The 18,279-nt window shown below is 38.5% G+C and overlaps 1 non-coding gene across 1 annotated transcript; it reads left to right on the forward strand.

Annotated features, from left to right (window-relative positions):
• Positions 1-12,992: 12,992 nt before the first annotated feature.
• LOC113285014 lies at positions 12,993-13,076 on the forward strand. Its single transcript, XR_003328529.1, has one exon. It is a non-coding gene; the product is annotated as a small nucleolar RNA Z102/R77 (small nucleolar RNA).
• The last annotated feature ends 5,203 nt before the right edge of the window (positions 13,077-18,279 follow it).

Genomic DNA, 18,279 nt, shown 5'->3' on the forward strand with positions numbered 1-18,279 from the left:
TGAATTTTTGTTGATGAACAACATGTTGCTTTCACCTAGAATGTCAAGCATCCTAGGTAGTTAGAATTCCCCTATGTATGTTCATTCACTCTAAATTGCTTGATACTGTGTTTTGATTAGTTGTGCTTTAAACAGACAACTAATGCTTGCCTTGATTGAGTGATTGGAGGTAGTTTATCCATTTAAAGAAGCTGAGTAGTGCATTGGTTCACATGCGAGTATGGGCTGAGAGGTGAATTCTCAAACCCTGGTTTCCCATTCATCTGATTCACCACATCTTTCTTGTTGTTCAGAAATTTTCTCCTTATCATTTGCTTGTTCATCTTCAGTTCTCTGTGTAACCTTGCTTCAATCTCAATGATTGAATTAGTGTAATGTTCTGCCTCCAAATCTGCTGTTCAGTTAATGTGAATGATTGGTATCAATGATTAATGATTAGTGCTCCAGAAATAAATGCTAATGTTAATGTTTAGTCAATGGTTAATGATTAATGTTAATGTTTAGTTAATGTAAATGATTAGTAGTTAGTGATAAATGCTTCAGGAATAAAGACTGTGTTGATTTTGATGCTAACCTGAAGTCAATGCATTGAATGTTAATAACTGTTAGTGGAAATTTAATGCTTGTTCTGTTACTTCTGTTTGAAATAAATGTGAGTTCTGATTAATGATTAGCAACTGTTGATGATTGAGAAGTTAATGCTAGCTCAGTTAATAACTGTTAATGATTGAGAATTTAATGCATGTTCTGTTAATGGTTGATAGTGGAAAGTAAATGCTAATTCTGTGTAATGATTGGGAAGTAATAACTGCTAATGATGAGTTCTGTTGAATGCTAATGATTAGTTCTGTTTAATGTCACAATAAGAAAGATCACACTTGCTCCCCCTTGTCCCTGTGGAACTGACCTGTGCTTGCCCTGTGTTGCTTGCCGACACTGTGCACTTGCAGTAGAATTTTTAGGACTACATTTCTAGCTCCAACAAGTTTTTGGCGCCGCTGCCGGGGACTCGGTTGCGGCGCAATTGATCTTTCTTTCTTGTGGGTTGCTCCTAAACTACTCCTGCTGCTGCTCACTGAACTGTGCTGTGGTGCTGCTTCTCTTTCTGCTGTTGTGCTGAGCCTGTTACTGAATTGGGCTGCCAAGCTGCTGTGCTGCGGCAGTTTTCTTTCCCTGCCAACCTACTTCTCCTGCTGCTGCTGCTTTGTGCTGCTTACCTGCTAGCCTCTCCCAAGCTGCTGCTCCTGCTGCTGTTGTGTTGCTGCTGCTGGTGCACTTGCAGCTTTGCTGAACCAAAATCCCAACTGGGTTGTAAGCTGAAGAAGGTGCAGAGGTGAATCAAAGCCCAACTGGGCCTCAGAAAAGCCAAAGCTGTGTAGGATGATCCCAAGCCCAACTGGGCTTTTGCAACTAAAACCGAACAGCTGGGCTGTGCTATTCAGGTAGGCCTAACCCATGAGCTAACCCAACTGGGCCTCATTAAATTCATTTGGGCTTGTATTAATTTTTTCAATTTGGGCTTGTAATAATTTTTAATTTTCTTTTTCTTTCTATTTGGGCCTGTAATAATTTTTAATTTTCTCTTTTTTTCTTTTTCTTTTCTTTTATGGGCTTGTATTTATTGTTTGTGATTATTCTTTTTCTTTTCTTTTATGGGCTTGTATTTTAATTTGGACTTTAGGTTTATATCCCATCCATTAGGCTCCTAACTTTAGGTTTCTTTTCTTTTGGACTTTTTGGGCTCTACATTTTATAAACCAAAACCCATTCAAAACCAAATCATCAAAAAACCCATTTTAAACCAAAATATTGGGCCTTTTGTGGTTCCAAAAATTGTTTCCGACTGCTCTGACCAACATGTTAGTTGAGGTACCTGCTAGGACATGATTGTGACCTACAGAGACCAAACAAACAGACTCGTTGGAATTAACCCGGACGATCCAATCGAAATCCTTAGTTCTGAGGTAGACAGTCCAGATCAATCAGAAACAATGGGAGAACCCCGTACACTCAAGGATTATATGTACCCAACGAGAACTAGTCAACCATCTTGTATTGTGCTACCCGAAGCCAATGGCCATTATGAGCTGAAATCGAGCACAATACAAATGCTTCCAGTTTTTAAAGGTGTAGAAAATGAAAACCCATACCACCACGTGAGAGAATTTGAGGAGATTTGTGGAACTCTGCGTTTCACTCAAATGTCCGACGAAATCATAAAGTTGAGGCTTTTTCCTTTCTCCCTTAAAGATAAGGCTAAGGCCTGGCTGTATGCTTTACAGCCTCAATCCATCATGTCTTGGGATGATCTCATCAAGGAGTTTTTCAAAAAGTTTTTCCCAAATCACAAGACTGCGACAATTCGTCAAAGTCTGAATAGCTTTGTGCAATTAGAGGGTGAGACCCTAGCTAGATACTTGGAGAGATTCAATGAATTATTGCTCCAATATCCCCATCATGGTTTTGAAAAATGGAGACTTGTGCAAATTTTGTATGAAGGTCTAGATGTATCCACCCGAACAACGGTTGAGTCAATGTGCAATGGTCTTTTTGTAAATAAGACTGCTGATGCGTCTTGGGACTTCCTGATTGAAGTAGCTGAGAAGACGCAACAGTGGGAATCCATTCGTGAACCTAGAAAGACTACACCGGTAGCTAGAGTCCATAGGATTGAGTCTGATTTTGAAGGAAGTGCAAAGATGGCTGCGCTAGCAAGAAGAATAGAAGCGTTAGAACTACAGAAAAACGCAAACCCTTCTCCCACTACCTTGTGTGAACATGTCGAAATGGCTATCTGTGCTCTATGTAATGGATCTGACCACCAAGTCAATGATTGTCCGGAAATGCATGCATTCCAGGAATCTAAGCTTGAGCAAGCACATGCTATGTTTCAAAAACAAGAGCACAACCCATATTCACAGACCTACAATCCAGGATGGAGAAACCACCCCAACTTTTCATGGTCCAAAGGCCCTGCCCAAGGAGGACCATCTCAACCAAATCAAGGCTATCAAAACAACCAAGGCTATCAATACCCGAGAAATCCTCAACAGCAGTCGTACCCTCAATACACTGCTGACAAGAAATTGTCCAACATTGAAGAAAGTATCAATCAATTGACCCAACATCTGATGAAAAACGAGAAAGCAACTGATCAGCGAGTCACCGCTCTAGAACTACAGATGGGTCAAATTTGCGATGCATTGAATACAAGAGAAAAGGGTAAACTTCCTAGCCAACCCCAACAAGAACCAAAGAGGATATTTCAAGCAGGCACAACATCATCCCCTTGCGAAAGAACCTCACCCGATCAAGTCCATTCCATCACCACTCTCCGAAGTGGTAAAATTGTTGAGAACAATGTAGGCATACCACAAACAAGTGAATCCGAGCCAAACTTAGCATTGCCTACACCACCTAAGGAAACCTCCAGTCCAGAAAAAGAATCCGAGCACATTAGTGAAGCCGACAAACCTACTGCTAGGAATGTCCCTCTACCTCCTAATGTTCCTATTGCTCCTTTTCCTCAGAGGTTAGTTCGCCAACAGATAAGCACCCACTACAATGAGATGTTAGAACTGTTCAAAAGAGTCAACATCAACATTCCTTTTCTTGAGGCAATTAAGCAAATCCCTGCATATGCCAAATTCCTCAAAGATTTGTGCACTCAAAAGCGCAAGATTAATGTGCACAAACGTGCTTTCTTAGCTGAACAAGTGAGTTCCATTATTCTCAACAAAACTCCACCCAAGTTTAAGGACCCAGGTTGTCCAACAATCTCTTGCACTATCGGAGAACACACGGTCAATAGAGCTTTATTAGATCTAGGTGCAAGTGTGAACCTCCTGCCATATTCTGTTTATGTGCAGTTAGGTCTTGGAGAGTTGAAGCCTACACCTATAACTCTCCAATTAGCAGATCGATCTGTCAAAGTTCCTCGTGGAGTGGTAGAAGACGTTTTGATTAAGGTTGAAAAATTCTATTTTCCTGTAGACTTCATTGTCTTAGACACCCAACCTGTCCAAAACCCAAATTGTCACATTCCTGTCATTTTAGGACGTCCATTCTTGGCGACGTCCAATGCAATCATCAACTGTCGGAATGGAGTGTTGAAACTCTCTTTTGGAAACATGACTGTAGAGTTGAATGCGTTTAATGTTAGTCAACAACCTGTGAATCTTGATGATGAGGAGGTACATGAAGTCAATATGATTGAGAGTTTGATACAAGATTCATTGACTAGCATTATGTCAAAAGATCCCCTGCAAGCATGTTTGGAAGGTGTTAACTTGGAGTTGTATGATGATGAATACACTAGTGAAGTCCAATCTTTGCTCGAATCTGTACCTCAAATGGACATCACTAAGTGGCAGAATACAGTGGAACAACCCCCACTTTCTGAGGAGTTTGTTACATCTTCGGATGAGTCGCCTAAGGCCAACCAGGAATTGAAACCATTACCTGATACTTTGAAGTATGCATTTCTAGGTCCTTATGATACTTTACCTGTTATCATTTCTTCACAATTAAACAAAGAACAGGAAAACAAGCTTTTAGGAGTACTTGAGGAGCAGAAAGAAGCCTTAGGATGGACCATCTCAGATCTCAAAGGGATAAGCCCCACCATTTGCATGCACCACATTAATCTTGAAGAGAATGCCAAACCATCTAGGGAAATGCAAAGAAGACTTAACCCTAACATGAGAGAAGTCGTTAAGAGTGAGATCTTGAAGCTACTTGATGCGGGTATCATATATCCGATTTCAGATAGTAAATGGGTTAGTCCCATTCAAGTTGTGCCTAAAAAGTCAGGCATTACTGTAGTTCGGAACGAAAAGAATGAGTTAGTCCCTTCACGTACAACCACATGATGGCGAGTATGTGTCGACTACAGGAAGTTGAACACAGTAACAAGGAAGGATCACTTCCCGCTCCCTTTCATAGACCAAATGCTAGAACGTGTGTCTGGACACAGTCACTATTGTTTTCTAGATGGCTTTTCCGGTTATAACCAAATTCATATAGCACCAGAAGATCAGGAAAAAACTACATTCACGTGTCCATTTGGGACATTTGCTTTTAGGCGTATGCCCTTCGGGCTGTGTAATGCACCCGCTACTTTTCAGCGGTGCATGATGAGCATTTTTTCAGACATGATAGATAGTTTTCTCGAGATCTTTATGGATGATTTCTCTGTGTTTGGTTCCTCTTTTGACGAATGTTTGGACCATCTAGTCCTTGTGCTATCAAGATGTAAGCAAAAGAATCTGATTTTAAACTGGGAAAAATGCCACTTCATGGTGAACTCCGGCATAGTTCTAGGACACATCGTATCGGAAAAAGGAATTGAAGTAGATAAAGCTAAAGTCGACCTCATTCAGCAATTACCTCAACCCCACTCTGTGAAGGGGATTCGATCATTTTTAGGTCACGCTGGGTTCTACCGGCGATTCATCAAAAACTTTAGCCAAATCTCAAGACCTTTGTGTAACCTACTTGCCAAAGATGTTGTCTTTAACTTCGATGCTGCTTGTGTGAAGGCATGGGAAGAACTCAAGACTCTCCTCACCACCGCTCCTATAGTCCGACCACCAGATTGGAAACTGCCGTTCGAGCTCATGTGTGATGCCTCTGATTATGCCGTTGGCGCTGTTCTAGGGCAACGTGTTGATAGACTACCATATGTGATATACTATGCTAGTAAAACTCTTAATGATGCTCAACTCAACTATTCGACTACCGAGAAGGAGTTACTTGCCGTGGTATTTGCATTAGACAAGTTTAGATCTTATGATAGGTCTAAGATCATCATATACACAGACCATGCGGCTTTGAAGTATCTTCTTTCAAGAAGGATGCTAAAGCTCGCCTTATTCGATGGATACTCTTATTACAGGAATTCGACATCGAAATCCGTGATAAGAAGGTTGTGAGAATGTGGTTGCTGATCACTTGTCTAGATTAACTTTAGAGTCTATTGATGAATCTGAGCTGATTAGAGAATCATTCCCAGATGAACAGCTGATGTCTATCTCAGACCTTCCTTGGTTTGCTGATATCGTTAACTACCTTGCTGCAGGTAGGATGCCCTCACATTGGTCGAGACAAGACCGCTATAAGTTTTTGGCTGAAGTTAAACACTTCTCTGGGATGACCCATATCTGTTTAAGTATTGCCGGGACCAAATCATTAGGAGATGTGTCCCCAACACCGCACAGAAAGATGTGATATCTTTTTGCCATGACCAGGCATGTGGAGGCCATTTCAGTGCCAAGAAAACCGCTGCAAAGATCTTGCAGTGTGGATTCTATTGGCCATCATTGTTCAAGGATTGCCATGATTATTGCGTTGCTTGTGAACGCTGTCAAAAGCTAGGAAGCATTTCGAGGAGAAACATGATGCCATTGAACCCCATTCTGATTGTGGAGATTTTTGATGTTTGGGGGATCGACTTCATGGGTCCATTCCCTATTTCTGACGGTAGATTGTACATCCTAGTCGCAGTTGATTACGTTTCTAAGTGGGTAGAAGCCATAGCAACCAGAACAAATGACCACAAGGTGGTACTTTCATTTCTAAAGGAAAACATTTGCACGTTTTGGTACCCCTAGAGCTATCATCAGTGACGGCGGTTCACATTTTCGTAACAAGTACTTTGAGTCTTTAGTACGCAAGTATGGCATAACTCACAAGGTTGCTACTCCGTACCACCCTCAGACTAGTGGACAAGTAGAAGTTTCTAATAGGGAAATTAAGCACATTCTGGAGAAGACGGTCAACCCGTCTAGGAAAGATTGGTCATTAAGATTGAATGATGCTTTGTGGGCCTATAGAACAGCTTATAAGACACCAATTGGCATGTCCCCCTATCGTCTAGTGTATGGAAAGCCGTGCCATCTACCTGTGGAATTAGAACATCGTGCCTACTGGGCAATCAAGGAGCTGAACTTTTCTCTGGACGAAGCTGGAATTCAACGGAAACTTCAACTCAACGAGTTGGAAGAATTGAGAAATGAGGCTTATGACAGTGCCAAGCTGTACAAGCAGAAGATGAAGATGTTTCATGACAAGCGTATTCTACGCAAATCCTTCACTCCTGGTCAGAAAGTCTTGCTGTATGACTCCCGATTACATCTTTTTCCAGGAAAACTGCGTTCCAGATGGAAGGGTCCGTACCTAGTACGCACAGTTTTTCCTCATGGAGCTGTAGAGTTGGAGGATGTCTCCAACAAGAACGTTTTCAAAGTCAACGGGCAGAGATTAAAGCCATTCCTTGAGCCATTCCCACCCGACATTGAAACAACCAACCTGGAGGACCCGGTCTATGTGGACTAAACTGGTCCACTCTTTCCCTAAATAACCAAAAAGTTTTCGAAATGTTTTTCTCCCCTAAAAACCAAAATTTTTCTTTTTCCCATCCAAACCAAATGTCTCCCGACAAAACCAAAATTTTCCAAAAAGTCCAATCCCATTAAAAACCAAATTTCTTGTAGATAATGTGTTAGTTAAATTTCCTTTTGTATATATTTTGTGCTCATCCATTGTGACTCCTATATGATGGATTTTTGCCTTGAATAACGGAGTTTTAATCGAGCTTTCGCCGTACAATCGGTGTTCTCTCTCCTTTTACTCTACTCAGCATGTTCCTCTTCATATATTGTTTTATAATTCTTTCCATGTTTTGAAACATTGAGGACAATGTTTAGTTTAGGTTTGGGGGTATAGAGTAGATACCATGATAAATTGCCATAATAGAAAACGAACTCCATCTTTTAAAAAAAAAAAAAAAAAAAATTTCCAAAAAAAATTGAAAAATCAAAATTCAATAAAAAATTAAAAAAATGAAAAATCATAAAATGGAGCTCATTTACCTTGAAATGCTGAATCTTGTGCAAATATGTATTTTTAGGAGTCTTAGTCTAGATATTTAGGCACCCTGATTCTAGCACAATTCACATAGTGATAAGAAATTTGCACGCGCACGATCTACCAATACATGTATGGCCTCGATCTTCAAGGTGTTGGATAGGAAGTCACGATTGCCAATCACTTTAGAATACTGAACGAAACTTGACTAGCTTGTTCTTTGGTTGGTTGGGATAGAAGATGGAGGTTACATTAAGAAAAACAACCATCGAATTTAACTGGGTGCATCAAAAAGGGCTACCTCTTGCAAAGTGTCATGTAATCGTCTGTTTCCTTTTGTACATATATCAATAGTGTTTCAGAACTCAAATGTATCAGTCAAAAAAAAAAAAAAAAAAAAAAAAAAAAAAAAAAAAAAAAAAAAAAAAAAAATCGATGTATATATTCAGAAAAAAATATCAGAAAAATACCAAAAAAATCAAGTATTTATCAATTCCATCATCTCTTGTTCCAAAAATAAAAAGAGAATTGTCAATGTAAATAAGAGTCATGTAAATAGTCATCTTTTGTTGTTTCTTTTGTAATAAGCAAGGAAGGGTGTATGCCATTGATGTACAACGCGAGTAATTGTGAAATACCTCCAACTCATTCACAATTCTCGTAAAGTCCGGACAGCTAGCTAGATTTCGACCTCAGTTCTTAGCCCGAGAAACTATCTCTTGGTGATTAGTAGTCATAACTTCAGATCTTTCTTTACACATGTGTAGATACACTTTACACTCTTATCACATGTCCTTATTTGTTATCAGTGCTAGGATTGTGCCTTGATAGCTAGATTGACATCTCCATTTTGCTGTGAGCTTAAACTGTTTTGCACATGTCGCATTTGACGGAATATGAGCTTATATTTTGTCCTTAGGTTTTGTAGGCACACCTCTGGTAAACCTTCACGAGACTTCAACTCGTCCACTAGGGACACTTAGTGGTTTAAAAGGCTTAGTGCATATGCTAAATGCATTCGAGAGACCAGCGACAGTGGTATAATTAGGATTTCCTTAGTTTGTTTTTACTTGAGGACAAGTAAAATTCAGGTTTGGGGGTATTTGATGAGTACTAAATAGTGCATATTTATATATATTTTTGTTAGCATTTAACTCATCTTTTGCGCATTAATTCTACATTTTAACCCATATTCTGTATTTTCAGTGTTTTCAAGAATAAATATTTTTCTTACTTAATTTTATATTTTTAGGTAATAAATGAAGTCTGGATGAATTGCGGAGCAAAAAGAGCAGAAAAGTAGTAAAAAGCCGGGAGGAATTACGCGAGGAAGCCGCGAAGAATGTTGTGCACAAGACCAAGAGGGTAGAAATGGGCTCAAGAAGGAAGAATTGTTCTTAAAGAAGTTATGGGCCTGGCATACCCAAGGCCCAAAACCCTTTCTCAAACCCATTTCCACTACCCAAGCCCGTCTCGGATTTCAGCCGTCAGATTGAAGCCTCTCAGCATCCTACGGTCGCTCCATCATCGCACATCAAACTCCGAAGCTCCCGCTTTACATCGCAACGCCGATCTCCATCTTGGGCCGTCCTTTTCGTTGCATTCCTCCATCCGACGGTCGCTACCCACAGCCTCCCATCTCATCGTTGGATCCACCTACCATCGTCACATCCTACGGATCAGCTCGCCAAACATCGAATCAGATAATCCCGCTTCACACCCTAGCACCGAAGCCTATACTACCACCCAAACACCCCCTTCTTCCCAAACATCGATCTCATCTTCCTCCACCCGACATCTTCCAGAACCACCATCGCCTGCAACTCCCTGCTACCACCAGACCTCGAGCTCCACCACCACCACAAACACCCGACAACACCACCATCTCCATCAACAGACAACAAAGCCCATCACCCTATTTCACCCATTTCATTAACTCTACCCACTGTTAGGGTTCTGACATGAGAGAACTAGGGTGATGGTAACTGAGTTCATAGCAGAAGGAAGTATGGGTAATCGACAGCAAGGAGCAGAAGAAAGCATGGGTCGAGCATATTTTGGGAGTTTGTAAGTCCAATTTTTTGTATTTGAAGAAAACCTAATTTTCTGTTTTTGGGGATTTACCATTAGGTTGAGTGTTCTGATATATAAGGGGCACTGTGTAACATTGTGAAGGGGGGAGGAGAGACCCAAGTTTATTTTGAGTGAAAATTTTCTCAGTCAATTGAAATTGTTCTTTGTCCTGTCACTATTGATTTCTCCATGAACACCCACATTGTTAGTATCATGTTAGGCTCCCTAATCATGAACTAAGCATCTTGACTAGGGTTAAGATGAAACCCTTAGCCTTAATGCTAGGATGTGTGCTGAATGCTGCTGTTTATGCTAAGATAACTGTGTAGGATGAATTTTTGTTGATGAACAACATGTTGCTTTCACCTAGAATGTCAAGCATCCTAGGTAGTTAGAATTCCCCTATGTATGTTCATTCACTCTAAATTGCTTGATACTGTGTTTTGATTAGTTGTGCTTTAAACAGACAACTAATGCTTGCCTTGATTGAGTGATTGGAGGTAGTTTATCCATTTAAAGAAGCTGAGTAGTGCATTGGTTCACATGCGAGTATGGGCTGAGAGGTGAATTCTCAAACCCTGGTTTCCCATTCATCTGATTCACCACATCTTTCTTGTTGTTCAGAAATTTTCTCCTTATCATTTGCTTGTTCATCTTCAGTTCTCTGTGTAACCTTGCTTCAATCTCAATGATTGAATTAGTGTAATGTTCTGCCTCCAAATCTGCTGTTCAGTTAATGTGAATGATTGGTATCAATGATTAATGATTAGTGCTCCAGAAATAAATGCTAATGTTAATGTTTAGTCAATGGTTAATGATTAATGTTAATGTTTAGTTAATGTAAATGATTAGTAGTTAGTGATAAATGCTTCAGGAATAAAGACTGTGTTGATTTTGATGCTAACCTAAAGTCAATGCATTGAATGTTAATAACTGTTAGTGGAAATTTAATGCTTGTTCTGTTACTTCTGTTTGAAATAAATGTGAGTTCTGATTAATGATTAGCAACTGTTGATGATTGAGAAGTTAATGCTAGCTCAGTTAATAACTGTTAATGATTGAGAATTTAATGCATGTTCTGTTAATGGTTGATAGTGGAAAGTAAATGCTAATTCTGTGTAATGATTGGGAAGTAATAACTGCTAATGATTAGTTCTGTTGAATGCTAATGATTAGTTCTGTTTAATGTCACAATAAGAAAGATCACACTTGCTCCCCCTTGTCCCTGTGGAACTGACCTGTGCTTGCCCTGTGTTGCTTGCCGACACTGTGCACTTGCAGTAGAATTTTTAGGACTACATTTCTAGCTCCAACAGCAGTCAGGGACCGAAAGTGGTTGGATTTAATGATGTTTTGGGGCTTATTGAATATCAGAAGAGATGAAGAACTGAAATAGATATGGTATCAGTTGGGTTCGATATTTACCATGGGTTTGAATAGATAAGATGGGGTATCAGTGGTTTGATGATCACCAGAAGCATACACTGATACCCCATCTTCTCATGATTCAATTGCAATGCTAGGGTTCAGCACAATAGTAATTGTGCTCTCAGTTATCCCTTGATGTAAGTTTTATTTTTATTTTTCTTTTCTTTTTAAAGTTTATTATTGATTTTAGATGAACTGATTGATAATTGGATTTCTACTAGTTCAATTTTCACAGGGGTTTCTACCTTCTGAGGCACCAATTTTCACAGGGGATTTATAAATGAGACCAAATCAAATAAGCTAAAGATGTAAAGTATGTTCTTGTGTGGTTTTTAGAAGTGCTGACCAAGGGTGTTTGATATCCAGCCTATAATTGCGCGACTTTAACGCAGAAACTGAGAAGGTTATGGTGAGTATCTCATCCATATGAATGAGATAAAACTGTTTGAATTTGGTAGATGGTAAACGATACCAGTTATAAATATAATGTCACTTCAGATTTTACATTGTGGAATGAATTGAATTGTGAAATTTTCCATTCCCTGAATTTTCCTTAATAGAGCAAGTGTGAAAGTGTGGGAACACTAGGAAGTATGCTTACAGTACTTCCAAATATATGTTGGAAATCTTGAGATTATTACAAGTTGTCTCATGTTTTAGTCAAGTTACTGTGCTTTGTTGAAGATTTTATCCAGCATTTAGAAGGGATTTACTTACCATCTTGTTCTGCGGCCATTTGTGAATCATGTTAAACTTGTATTTTGTATGGATATGCGTGGTTTCTACAATAATGGAGAGAGTGAAGGAACTTCCTGTTTTTTAATTGAATCGCAGTTGCTCTTTTCTACCCTGCCGTTTGTTAAATACTACGAACATCTGTGTGTCATCTATAAAGAAAATAGGTATACTTTGTTACCAACTTTGTGTTGGAAGATGACTACATGAATTATGCTTTTCCAAGCTATTTAGATCATGATTCCTTAGTTTCATGTTTATCAGCTAGGGTAGCCATATTCCCTCATATATCTGCTTACAGTTTTTTGTATTATTTTCGACTATTAGAATGTTCTACGGCCATTTGTGCAGTAATGTCAGTTTCTTGTTCGCAGAGCCTGGCTTTTTCCTTTTTGATTATATTCTTGTATTTTTTAAATCTATTGAAGGGTCCTGACTTTTGATTTATGAATCATCAAATCTCATTATATATCAGTAATGCAATTTCTGTGCTCAGGGATTGTATGGTGTTTTGAGATTTATTATGGAAAGTGGTGCCTAAGGTTGCAAGGTACAATCTTCTACTATTCTTTCGTATATTCCGGTCTTAACCCTTTTTTCTGATTGATATGATATAAATTTCAAGTTTGTAATTGTTACAGGTTATTGTGAGTGAAAAGCTTAGGGAAGCTCGTGCAAAGTCAATGAAGTTCAAGGATGGATACATGATTTCTTCTGGTCAGCTAATTTACGAGTACATTGATTCAGCCGTTAGACACGTCCTTCTTAGACTGGTCAGTTTCTACACCATTTATTGTTACTAACTTAAACTGTATCTTTCATTAGTATATTAATTGTTGTTTGGTTTACTTTTGTTTGTTTCATTTTTGTTTAGAGTGAGACAGTGGAGAGTATGAGGTGATGATTAAATAATTTCCCTATTGGTTTGATTGTCGAAACGGTGACATAAATGTATTCCGTCTATCTGATCATTCTCTCCAGTCCTACTAAAGAGCGCCTTTTTTTCTGTTTTACTTCTTTTGTTATGTGCCGAGTTATATTTTCTTTATTTCTGGAAATTCCGTTCATCTTCTAACTTAAAGTTCATTGTTGTTTGTTTTGTTGAGCAAGGTGTTATTGGTATCAAGGTCAAGAACATGTTGGATTAGGATCCTAAAGGAAAGAATGGTCCAATGACTCCATTGCCTGATGTTACCATCCACCAACCTAAGGTTGAAGAAGACTTCGTCAGGACTTCAATGATTGCTCCTACCGAAATAGAAATGGCAGTTCCCCCACAAATGATAGTAACTTGAATGGGATGCGGTTTCCAGATTCATTATGATCTGGCATACAGTGTGTGATTACTGCTCATGTGCATGATGCTTATGTCTACATGCCAACTTCAGAGTTCAAGTATGTTAGTAATGCTGTCGGAAGTTTTATTACATGGCCCAAGGATCGATTAGTGTTCCCATATACATCTTCATAATATTTTTGGAGTGTGTTTAGAAAACTTAACTTTTGTATCACTGCCATTTTTTTGAATGTATGTGGTTAACACTAGTAGGTTAACTTGAATGAATGTAAGTGTATTGCACTGGCAGGTTAATGTGAATGTGAAATACTTTCGACAATCCAGTTTCAGCTATAATTTTTTTTTTCAAAATAGTTTTATGCACACAACTTCTAATAAAAGTTGTAGTTACACATTCATTTACAGAAAACAGAAGTTGTTACTTCAAATATTTCAACTGTTAAGGGTATTGTAAAAACAAATCTTGCAACATAAGTAGGAGTTGTTCAGTATAGTTGTACAACTCTAGGAAGTGTAATGATAGTAGTATTCACAATACTAATCGATGTTGTCTTCCAGTTCTCGACTACGAAATAGTTACTTTACAACATAAGTTTGTGTTGTCTAAGATAGTTCGACAATTCATACAGGTGTTGTGAAAATATTATTCATAATACTGGTAATTGTTGTTGCATATGTTTCTACGATATGCTACTTATGTTGTCCACGATTGTTCTACAATACAAGCAAGAGTTGTGTTAGGTTATCAAAAAAAATCGAAAGAGAATCACAACATCGACAAACTATTGTCGAATCATGAAGCAAATCACCCTTTACAACACTTGTCAACCATTGTAGAAAAACTTGGACTTTCTACAATACCCCCGTTCCACAATGCATGAAATGGAGTTGTCGTAGGGGTAATGCAACTCTTATCTTGTGTCGTCAATGATGATTTTTCCCGTAGTGTTATATCCGCAATGACTTACTCGATATCCGCCAGAGCAACATTTATCTCTCCAAGCAAACGATCCGCCAAGTCGCGGGCAGAAACAACATCATCAAGAGCGTTTTGAACATCAGCAGCAACGGGTCCGGACGACTGGAGTTCTCGAGCCTTAAGAAATGCTTCATAACATCGGTCAAATTGAGCCCGAGTCTCAACACTACTCGCCACTCTCCTCCCCCTAATCAACTCTATCTCGGCTCTCACAAGCCGTAAGCGACTCAACTCGGATCCCTTCCTGTAAGAGGTTCCCAGCGCTGGTACAGAAGCTAAAGCCAACATATAGCCATGTAAGTGCATAGCCATAGAACCCTAAATGCAAACTTTGAAAAATAAAAGTATAGAAGTGTTGGGTGCAATAACCAAAAACAAAGAAAAATCAAATAAGCAAAAGTTATTGATACTTAGCTCCTTTATAATGGAAGTGATTGCTTTGACGAAACGAACAAGCTCCCCATATCTCCGCAACAGCAACATGGCTAAACTTTGGAAAATAGAGTGAGTCGCGTGTTCAACACGCTGTCCTTAAGACATTAGCGCCCGTCTACACTCAAGAGTGATGTTATAGCCCTCACAGGACGGATATCTCCAGTATAAAACACCCTAATACACCTACTACTAGCATATGTAGTAGATGCTCAACTTGAGCTTGGCAACTCCGAAAAAACATTAAGGAAAATCGCGAATGCTAAAGAAAGCAATACAAACTATTTTTCCTTGGGGGTCTCTCTAGAATATAGAGAATCCCCTTGGGGGTCTCTCCAAAATATAGAGAACCCCTTTCCCATGTTTTCCCTTAGGGGTCCCTCTAAAATAAAGATAAACCCCTTTTCATATAGGGGTCCCTCTAAAATATAGAGCAACCCCCTTTCCCATATAGAGGTCCCTCTAAAATATAGAGCAACGCCTTTTCATGTATCTTTTACAAAAGTAGTGAAGTGTTTATATAATTGACAAATACAACTTAAGAAGAGCTCCTCCCCTATGCGGGACTAAAAATCTTATATAGTCTCTTAAAAACAGCTAAAGAGTGGATACTCCACTATGTGGGACTAATAAGTTTTTTCATTCACAAAAGAAACACTAAACTGAAATCTTTAAAAAGTATTTTTATTAATCGTTTTTCCAACAATCCCCCACATGAATGAAAACTCAATAAAACGTGAAAAACACAAATAGATCTTGGTAAATCAACAACCCAATATCACGACCCGAACTGACTGAACAGACAGACAGATCGTTCATGTTGAAGTCATACTAGCCATTTCAATGTCCTCTCCTTCACACAACAGTGTGTTGATCCCAGGGTCATACTATGGATTGCATAAATCATAATAGTATAGAGAGCTTTCATCTTTAGGTTCTCACAAGTGAGACTAAAGGTTTCTTTCACCAAAGTGAAAAATCATGAACTAGTGAACCCTTAGGTCCTAAGATCTAGTAATACCAAGACATTAAAATCAACATAAAACTCATTTTCTCAAAATGAATTAAAAATAGATAAAAACGAAAAACATGAAATACCATTATAGGCAGAGGTGTCCATGAGGTCTTGAACCTTTGCTTAGTGAGAGATTACCGGAACTACTTTCTAGACAGTGAACGTGATGTCTTGAACTGCTAGCGTTTGGTGTAATCCGCGATAATAACCATGCATGATATATCCAAGGTTGCTGTCAAGCTCGTGTCGTTGTGTCCGTTTTGGCCCTGGACGTATCCTGTTTCTCAAAATGCTCTAGAGAATCATCTCATATTCTCATAGTAAGCGACCCATTTCCTCATTCAGATAGGTGAATTCCATCAAGAGTGTTTACTGCTACACCCCACTTCAATCTTAAATTGAAACTATAGAACTCATTAAGACTTATTAAAAGTCATCCTCCACATGCAGTCACACTATCACGTCTACACCATAGGGAAGGGACAGAGAATGAAAATTTCTGATAGTGTTTACCTTTACCCACCACAAATTAGTTTCTCATTCGAAACCTTGATCATGGGATCTCAAGTCAGTAAGGTTGAGTATCCTTCATGGAAAGTTTAATATATGAGCTTAAGCCCCAACCCCCTCGATGCATTTTTAACTATCTCTTTGTACAAACCTTTCGTCAAAGGTTTTGCGAAATTTTCCTTGGACTTTATCCAATCAATGGAAATAACGCCGATTGAGATTAGTTATTTCTTAGCTTTAACTATTATAGCTTGGCTAACACAATGTATAGATATAGCTTGCACAGGCCTATGCCAGAGAGGAATGTCTTCTAAAAATCATCTTAGGCACTCGGCCCCTTCTCGTGCTTTATCTAACGCAATACTCTTAGATTCCATAATGAATTGAGCAATATATGTTTGTCTGAAAATCTTCCAATAACAAACCCTCTTGCTAGAGTGAAAACATATCCACTCGTAGACTTAGACTCCTCTGAGTCAACTATCCAGTTTGCATCACAAAGTCCCTCAAGGACAACAAGATACCTTTCATAAATAAAACAAAAGGTAATAGAGTATTTTAGGTACCATAATACTCTACTAATCACATCCCAATGCTCTTTTTCTGGACTACAAGTATATATACTTAACTTACTCACAATATAGGCAATGTATGGACTCTTACAGTTCATTAAATTCATCAGTCATCCTATAACTCTTGAGTATTCATGTTAAGATATTCCATTACCCTTATTTTTCCTTGAGACTACAAGAATAATTGTATGAAGTACAAGCAGGCTTACAATCAGACTGATTGTATATCTTAAGCACAACTCAACATAATGAGAATGACTATGACTATAAATGTTTGATTATCTTCTAATCCTTATCCCTAAGATTAGATAAAAAGGTCCCAAGTCTTTCAAGTCAATGTTCTCATTCAGTGCATGTTTTTAGTGGAATTAATCACATCTATGTTTGTATCAAGCATATCATCAACATACAAGCATACAATCACACAGGCATGCTTAACAAGTTACTTGTAAATATACTTGTCAGATTCATTAATTTAAATCCAATATTCATTATCACATGATTAAATTTTCCATGTCACTATTTACGTGCTTATTTGAAAACCATACAAAGATTTTTCAACTTACAAACTTTGTCTTCACAACCTTTCACTACAAAATATTCAGGTTGATCTATGTAAATTTCTTTATCTAATTCACGGTTTTAGAAAACCTGTCTTAACATCCATATGATGTATCTCTAAGTTTTTTATGGTAGTAATAATAATTAGCATCTCAACGGAAGTAATTCTTGTCACAGGCGAATTAGAATCAAGGAAATGTACACATACTTTTAGTTTATATCCTTTAGATATCAACCTAGCCTCATATTTTTCCACAGTTCCATCTACCTTACGTTTCCTCTTAATGACTCATTTACATCCCATGGTCTTACTGATAGACGCATTTATGTGTCTAATATGTCTCTATTGTATGTATTGTTAGTGCTCAATTTTGTATTTATTGTGTTCTTTTATGTCTTTGTAGGAATTCTTAGAGAAATAAGCTCTTGCGGCGATATTGGCTCAAAAAGTGGTGTTTTACACCCGAGGATAGAGTACTAAAGGCACCCTCGAAATGCACCGGAAGCGTCCCAGAAATGTGCCGGAGGAATCCAGAAAAATTATTATTTCCACCCCAAAATTACTATTTCCACCCCAATTGCTATTCACACCCCCAGTTTGGATAGGGGGACACCATCTTCTTCATTTCAAAAAACTGAATTTTGGCGGGAAAACGTGCATGAGAACTGGCAGAAGTTTGATCGAATTTTTTTAACGTGTTATAGGGAGATTAAATGGCTGAGACTTGGCAGGAATATGTGATTAAGCCTAAGGAATATATTTTGGGTGTCGGGTCCGATCGAATTTGGCTAGAATCGTCTAGGAAATTCA

The sequence above is a fragment of the Papaver somniferum genome, chromosome 5 (genome assembly GCF_003573695.1).
Source record: "Papaver somniferum cultivar HN1 chromosome 5, ASM357369v1, whole genome shotgun sequence".
In the NCBI taxonomy this organism is placed as follows: Eukaryota; Viridiplantae; Streptophyta; class Magnoliopsida; order Ranunculales; family Papaveraceae; genus Papaver; species Papaver somniferum.